Source organism: Helianthus annuus, chromosome 1 (assembly GCF_002127325.2).
Source record: "Helianthus annuus cultivar XRQ/B chromosome 1, HanXRQr2.0-SUNRISE, whole genome shotgun sequence".
In the NCBI taxonomy this organism is placed as follows: domain Eukaryota; kingdom Viridiplantae; phylum Streptophyta; class Magnoliopsida; order Asterales; family Asteraceae; genus Helianthus; species Helianthus annuus.
In genome coordinates this window covers 48,480,390-48,488,073 of record NC_035433.2, presented here as the reverse complement: position 1 = coordinate 48,488,073, position 7,684 = coordinate 48,480,390, and positions in this window count along the sequence as shown.

Here is a 7,684-nt window from a genome sequence, read left to right as displayed (position 1 = left end):
AAAGAAAAAGAGAGAAAGGAGAAAGAAGAGAAAGAGAAGAAAGATAAAGAAGAGATCGAGAAAGCAAAGATGGTTGATACCGGCATTATTGATACAACGCAGGAGTTGACGGCAGAGAACCTGGGAAAAATGGCTGACAAAGTGCTAGCTGCTAAAGCACTTGAGGTAGACTCTAACTCCGTGTCTGAGTCAAAAGGCCATGTCAGTCCAAATTCGTCAACGAATGCGTCAGGTAAAAAGATCGAAGGAAATGCTGATTGCAAAAATTGCCTCAAAGAGTGCAAATTTTGTAACACTGTCACGTATCTCAACGGTGAGAAAGTTAAAGATCTGACAGCAAAAGTCAGAAGTGTTGAGAATCAGATTCTTGCGCGTGACAAAATGGTTAAAGCTTCAACTGAACGGATTAAAGAATTAACTGCTCAAATTGAAACTGATAAAATCGAACATGAAAAAGTTAAACAAAAAAATGAAAAGTTAATTCTTGAAAACCGTCAGGTTTCTGAAAAGTTTGAAAAACTCAAAAGCATAGTAAAAGATAGTGATGATCGAAATGGTAAAACTTTTAAAGAAAACGAACATCTAAAAGCTGTGCTGAGAGTAAAAGAAGAATCAATTAACAAACAACTGGATGAAATCGCTAAGTTGAAACTTAAATTTCAAGAGGCTGAAATTGAAAACGAGCGAATCCAGTTGAAGCTTAACAGTTATAGCTCCGCAAGTTTTGTTTTGCAACATATTGTTCCAAAACCCATTGGTAAAAACAAAGCAGGCGAAGACGTATATTCTGATGGAACCGGGATGGGTTTTCACAAAGTTCCACCGCCGATTTTGGATAACTACATGAAAAAGCAATCTGTTTTGGTTGAACTTGAGGAAGAAAGTGAAGTTAAACTTCCAGAGAACATTGATGTCACGTTCACATCTTCCAATGACGATAGTGTCCAAAATGATATTGTAAAAGGTGTTGTTGAAAATGTGCTTAAAACGGATAGTGACACTACTGAGGAAGATGGGTGTTTCTTGGACAAATACATTCCGAAACAAAAGTCCAAAAACAATTTAAATGATGAACCTGATCTTGTCATGTACAAGATGTTGGGATCGGATAAGTTGTTTTTGGATTCAGAGTTTCCGATTGAGAATGTAAACATTAAGAAATTGACAAATGTTTTCAAACTGGTCGAAGTTGAATTGTCAGAAGTGAACAAATTGAGTCAAACGAAGAGTAAAATGAGGTTTGAGAAAGAAATGGTTTACAACAAGAAATCTGTTAATCCACCACGTGTTTATAATAACAACAGAAACAACTGGTCGGGTGGTTATCGGTGGGGTAAATCGTATCAGAAATGGAATGTTCAAAACAAGAGGTTTGTTGAGAAGAAAAAGTTTGTGAACAGTTCGAGTTCACTTGCTGATGAAGAAAAAGAAATTTTTTCAAAATCTAACAAAGAGTTCTTTGAGAAAAGAGCTTCTCAGTCTCAGTCTGAAGGCACAAGTCGAGTAGCTGATACTCGAACTTGCTTTAGATGTAATCAAGTTGGTCACATTTCACGAAAGTGTACCAGTGTGAAGCCTAAGACTGAAACTGTGAAGACTTCACAGAAGAAAGTTGATGTAAAGGGTAAAACATCAATCTTTGTTGAGAAAAAGAGTGTGAAAAATGAACCCGTAAAGAAGTTGGTAACTCAAAACGACAAATTTTACAAAAGGGTTGCATTATCTCAACAAGTTTGGAAACCAAAAGTTGAGAAGAAAATTTCAACTTCTGAAGTGAAAAAGGCTGAAGAATCAATTACGGTTGATTATGATGCAAATTTTCCACCTCTCAAGGCTGAAAATTTCAAAATTCAAATTGCGAGAGTCAAGGTTACACCTAAGGCTGATGAGGCCTGGGTGGACTCGATGTTTGACTAAGTAGTTTGAATTGCCGGAGCTTCCTGGATAGCGAAGCATGAATCGGCATCTTTCTTGAAGTTGTTTAAGTGATGATTTGTTATGTGCAGGATCTTCCAAAACTTGTATCCAGATGGATCATGGATAGTGGAGCGTCAAGACATATGACAGGGAAGACCGCATTACTGTATGATGTAAGAAACATTAATGGTGGTTATGTGGGTTTTGCGGGTAATCAAGGAGGAAAGATTATAGGTGAAGGAACGTTATCCAACGGGATCGTAACGTTTGAGAGAGTTAACTACATCGCTGAGCTTGAGAACAACCTGCTGAGTATCTCCCAGATCTGTGACAGGATGTATACTACTCACTTCACTGACAAAGAATGTTTGATCTTGAAACCGGGATTTGTGATACCTGAGGAATGGATCATCATGAGGGCACCAAGAGTCAATGATCTGTACGTGTTGGACATGAGCGTAGCTACTACAACCACGGGTCAGGCTCATTGTTTTGTGTCCAGAGCAACTGAGAAAGAATCAAGGTTATGGCATCGAAAGATGGGGCATATTCACCTAAGGAAGATGAATCATTTGGTGCATAATGATTTGATGACAGGAGTTCATGTCAAAGGTTTTCATCTGGAAGGGGAGTGCATAAGCTGTGTCAAAGGCAAACAGAAGACAAAGTCACACCCTACAAAGCAAGTCAATTCAGTTTCGAGATTATTGGAGAGACTTCACATGGATTTGTTTGGTCCAGTGAATGTCAAGAGTATAACAGGAGATTATTACTGTTTGGTCGTGACTGATGATTATTCCAGATTTTCGTGGGTTTCATTCTTGAAATCGAAAGACGAAACATTTGACAGTTTGATGGCGTTGTTTAAGAAAATTGAGAATCTGTACCAGAGGCCTATCAGTAGAATTAGAAGTGATAATGGTACTGAATTCAAAAACAGTAAGATGGAAGAATTTTGTGATGAACGAGGTATACTGCATGAGTTTAGTGCTCGGTACACTCCGCAACAGAATGGAGTTGCAGAACGCAAAAACCGGACACTAATCGAGACAGCCAGAACGATGCTCGCAGATTCTAAGTTACCAATTAATTTCTAGGCTGAAGCTGTTTCTGCTGCATGCTATACTCTCAGTAGGGTTCTTATGTCAAGAAGTTCAACAAGACGTGTTTTGAGCTAATCAATAACCGCAAACCGAATTTGAAGTATCTAGAACCGTTCGGGTCACCCTGTACAGTTATAGAACCTCATGGAAAGTTTGGTCCGAAGAGCATCGAGGGAATATTTTTTGGTTATTCCAATCCAATGCGACGTGTCTTCGTTCCAAGTGAGAAGCGGATTATTGAAGCAGCAAATGTTGAATGTCAAGGTTACACCATGCCGCCACAAAGTCTTGGAGATTCATGGAAATATCATTATGATAAACTTTGGGATTCGTTTGACATGAGAGAAGAATCAGAGGAAGATGAAGATTTCTTTGATGAGCTGGGTATTTTGCGAGAGTATGAGTCGCAGCTCAGGTTCCCAGCGGAGTATTCTGGAAGACCTTGGGAAACTTCAAACGATGATGAAGCAGGTCCTAGTAATGCTGGTGAACATGATGATGAAGTTGCTCATGGTAATCAGTCGGAGATGAATGATAATCAAGATGCTGAAAACATGCCAGTGTTTGATCATGGTGATTCAGACTCTGAGGGGGAGCAGATCCAGTTATCAAGTTAAACAAACCAAGTTGGTGAACAAGATGCAGAACAGAATGTTACTAATCTGGAGGGAAATGTTGATGTTCCAAGCGAAGTGATGCCGCGAACTCTTTCTTATCATCCAAAGGAGTTGATCATCGTAGAACTGCTTCGGGCGTTCGTACAAGACGTCAAATAGACCAGGGCTTAACATGTTTTTATTCTACAGTAGCACCTTTACAAACTGAATTTTCATTAAGTTGTTTTATCTCGCAGGTTGAACCGAGAACTTATAAAGAGGCGCTTACTGAAGACTCTTGGGTCATAGCAATGCAAGAAGAGTTAAGTCAGTTTGAAAAGTTGGGAGTGTGGAAGTTAGTGGATTTGCCGGATGGTCGAAGGAAAATCAATACAAAATGGGTATTCAAATGTAAGAGATACGACATAGAAGTGGTTGTAAGGAACAAAGCTCGACTCGTTGTTCAGGGCTTTAGCTAACAGGAGGGGATTGATTTTACAGAAGTCTATGCTCCTGTGGCACGACTAGAGGCTATCAGAATTTTCCTAGCATTTGCGTCTTGGAAGAATTTCAAAGTGTATCAGTTGGATGTTAAATCGGCGTTTCTTTATGGGAAGGTCAAAGAGGAGGTTTACGTCGGTCAGCCGCCGGGCTTTACTGACCCAATCCACAAAAACAAAGTTTATTTGCTGGACAAAGCGTTGTATGGTCTACATTAGGCACCGAGAGCCTGGTACGAGACTTTGTCTCAACACCTACTCGCTAACAAGTTCATACGTGGAAAAGTGGATGCCACTCTCTTCACTAAAGAGGTCGACGGACATCTTCTGATCGTTCAGATTATGTAGATGATATAATTTTTGGGTCAACGAATGAGAAATTGTGCAAAGATTTTGAACAGGTAATGAAGCAAAAATTCGAAATGTCATCAATGGGGGAGATGAAATTCTTTCTGGGTCTACAAGTTGAACAACTTCCTGAGGGAATTTTCATTCACCAGACGAAGTATGTGCATGATATTCTTGAGAAATTTGGAATGTCAAGTTCTACTCCTGCTTCTACCCCACTTGCAACTAATCATGGGATTCACCCAGATCTCACCGGAGACAGGGCTGATGAAACGTTCTACCGTTCCATGATAGGTTCTTTGATGTATCTAACTGCTTCACGTCCTAATATCATGTACCCAACGTGCCTCGCAGCAAGATATCAATCTAACCCGAGAGCTTCGCACATGATCATTGTCAAGAGGATATTACGTTACTTGAAAGGAACACCCACATTGGGGTTGTGGTATCCTAGAAAAGGCGATTTTATGCTCGAAGGGTATTCCGATTGAGATTTCGGAAGCTGCAAAGTAAACATGAAATCAACAACTGCAGGATGCCAGTTCTTTGGACCTAGGTTGGTTACCTGGCAGTGTAAGAAACAAACGTCTGTGGCGCTATCTACATGTGAAGCGGAGTATGTTTCTGCTAGCAGTTGCTGCTCTCAGATCCTGTGGATACAGCAACAGATGCGCGACTACGGTTTGCAGTTTCTTAACACACCTCTGTTTGTTGATAATGAGGCCGCAATAAATATAACTAAAAATCCAGTACATCACGCTAAAACTAAACATATAGAGATTCGTCATCACTTTATTCGCGATTGCTTCGAGAAAAAGCTGATACGAATTGAGAAAATCCACACTGACGAACAAAAAGCTGATTTGCATACCAAAGCTTTTGATAAAAATCGGTTTCAATATTTGTTAAAACTTAATGGTATGAAATTGCTTTCGGTGTCGGATGGAATTGTGAGCGTTGATGAGAGTACTGTTGCAGATGATGACGAGAAACAATCTGCGATGGTTTGTCGATTTTTTACGTGTTTTGGTATTTAGGGGGAGTATAGTTAGTTGTAAATAGTTATATTTTTGAAAAATACAAAAACAGTAAAAAATGCAAAAATACAAAAACATGATAAAATTGAAAAAGAGCTTGTGTATATAGGGAAAATGATAGTACATCGGCTAGACAATTACAGTATCCTAAAGAATTGTAAAGATAAAATGAGTTAAACAATCTCACTAATGATGTGTCGGTAGGTTTTCACACATTTAGTAGATTTATTCGGGATATAAACCTAAAATTTCAAATTTGTGAAATTCGTGGGGAACACTACTTGGATATATAGGTAACCCCTGAAATCTCGTTTGAAAGGTCTCGTATTCTGATATATTAGGTTTTTATACTCAATGATGTCTGGGGTATTATTCCGGGATTTCTGCTGAACGGTAGTTCTGACCTAGTCCTTGGATAATACTTTCACCAAAATGCTTGAAACACAGCATAAACCCTCAGCATGTAGATGAAATAATAAAATTGATAGTCGCTGCTGTTGTAAGCTAAAAGATCCTCTAAAGGGGACATACTGAAAAGTCGAAGCTGATATCTCTCTGCGTATACGGAAGTATCGACCTGAGATCCCTCGGCCCTCGCATACCTAATTTACGTACAAATATCATTGTAGTATACTTACCTGTAAGACTGAATAGTGGGATTCTGGATACGGGAGTATATTCAAGAGGTGGGACACATGAATTGAGCTAAGTTCATAAAACATCTAAATCATATCCTGAATAGATTGAAATCTGTGTGAGAATTTAAGATGGATCGGTATATCGACAATCGAGGTGAAGTGTTTAAGTCTGAGCATGTAATTAAGCTTAACGGTACTAGTAATTTGTCTGAAAAGCTGATATGATTCCCTGACACGCTCGTCAAAAATAAGTTTGTATATAGTTCAATTTCTTTACATTCTGCAATTTAAGTTTTCTGTTATTTCATTTTTTAGTTTTAGATCGCATTATAAAATCCAAAAAGATTTTACAATTCTGCTTTAGTTTACACAAACCAGAGTGGAAAGTTGATTGTCTGATTCTCGAGATTTGAAGCGGATGCAGGAGATTCTGAGCTGAAGAATGAGGAGAGCTTACTTTGTTGAAGTTTGAAATGTTTTCAAAGATAAAACAAGTTCATTAAGTTGATGCTAGTTACATTGTTTTTAGAAAATATGGAAATGTTTTTATAAAATCAGTTTGATTCGTCAAATTATCAACCAGGGTCATTAAGTTGAACTTGGTAGATTAATTGAGTATCAGGGTCATTAATTTGGACCTGTATACTTGAGTGGATTTCTAAAAACTGATTGAGTTTGAGATTTATGGTTGAAAAGATAGAATTGTAATGTTATTGGTTGAGTAACAGGTTTGGACTTCATTATTCCCAACGGAAGCTAAATGTCAAAGCTTGAACCACAAACCTCAGATTCTAGCATATCGAGAGGGGGAGTCTGTGAAAGGGGGAGTCTGGATCAACAGCTAAAAGGAAGTCTGAAGATGGAGTCAGATTGTGATTTAAAACTTGTGAAGATTGAATGATGTGAAGACAGAGTTGGTGAAAAGACCAAGACCGAAGACTCAGAAGCTGAAGACTGCTGAAGACTACGTCAACATCCAAGGGGGAGTCTGCTGATGCATGGAATGTCCGTTGACTACGTCTGCATGAAGTCTTAGGTCAAGATTGGTCAACATAGGGTTTGAAAAGTCAAAAACATGTTTTATGTTGTAGTTTCGCTTCAGTGAACATGTTTGTTAAAGGTTTCGCTTGTGTGTCGATTAGGTTTCGCTTATAATGTATTGCAGAGGTTTCGCTTGAAAGGCATGTCTTTCAAGCGGAACTACATAGGGTATAAATAGGTAGTTGAAGCGAATCATAGTTAGTTGTTGGTGTACTTGAAGCGGAACTGTGTGTGAGCTTTAGGTGTGAAACTCTGTCAAATTTGATTCAAAAAGCAATAGAAGAGAAGGAATTGAAAAGGAAAAGCTGTGTTACTTCACATATATTGATTCTGCCTTAATACGTGAAGATGAACTATCTCTACTGACGGTTTAGGGTCGGTACACGGTCCAACATGGGGTATTATCCCGGGACTTCTGCTCTATGGAAGTACTGACCTAGTCCCCGGATAATACTTTCTGCAAAAGCTTTGAAATATAAGCTCGCCCTCAGCAAGCTGATAAAA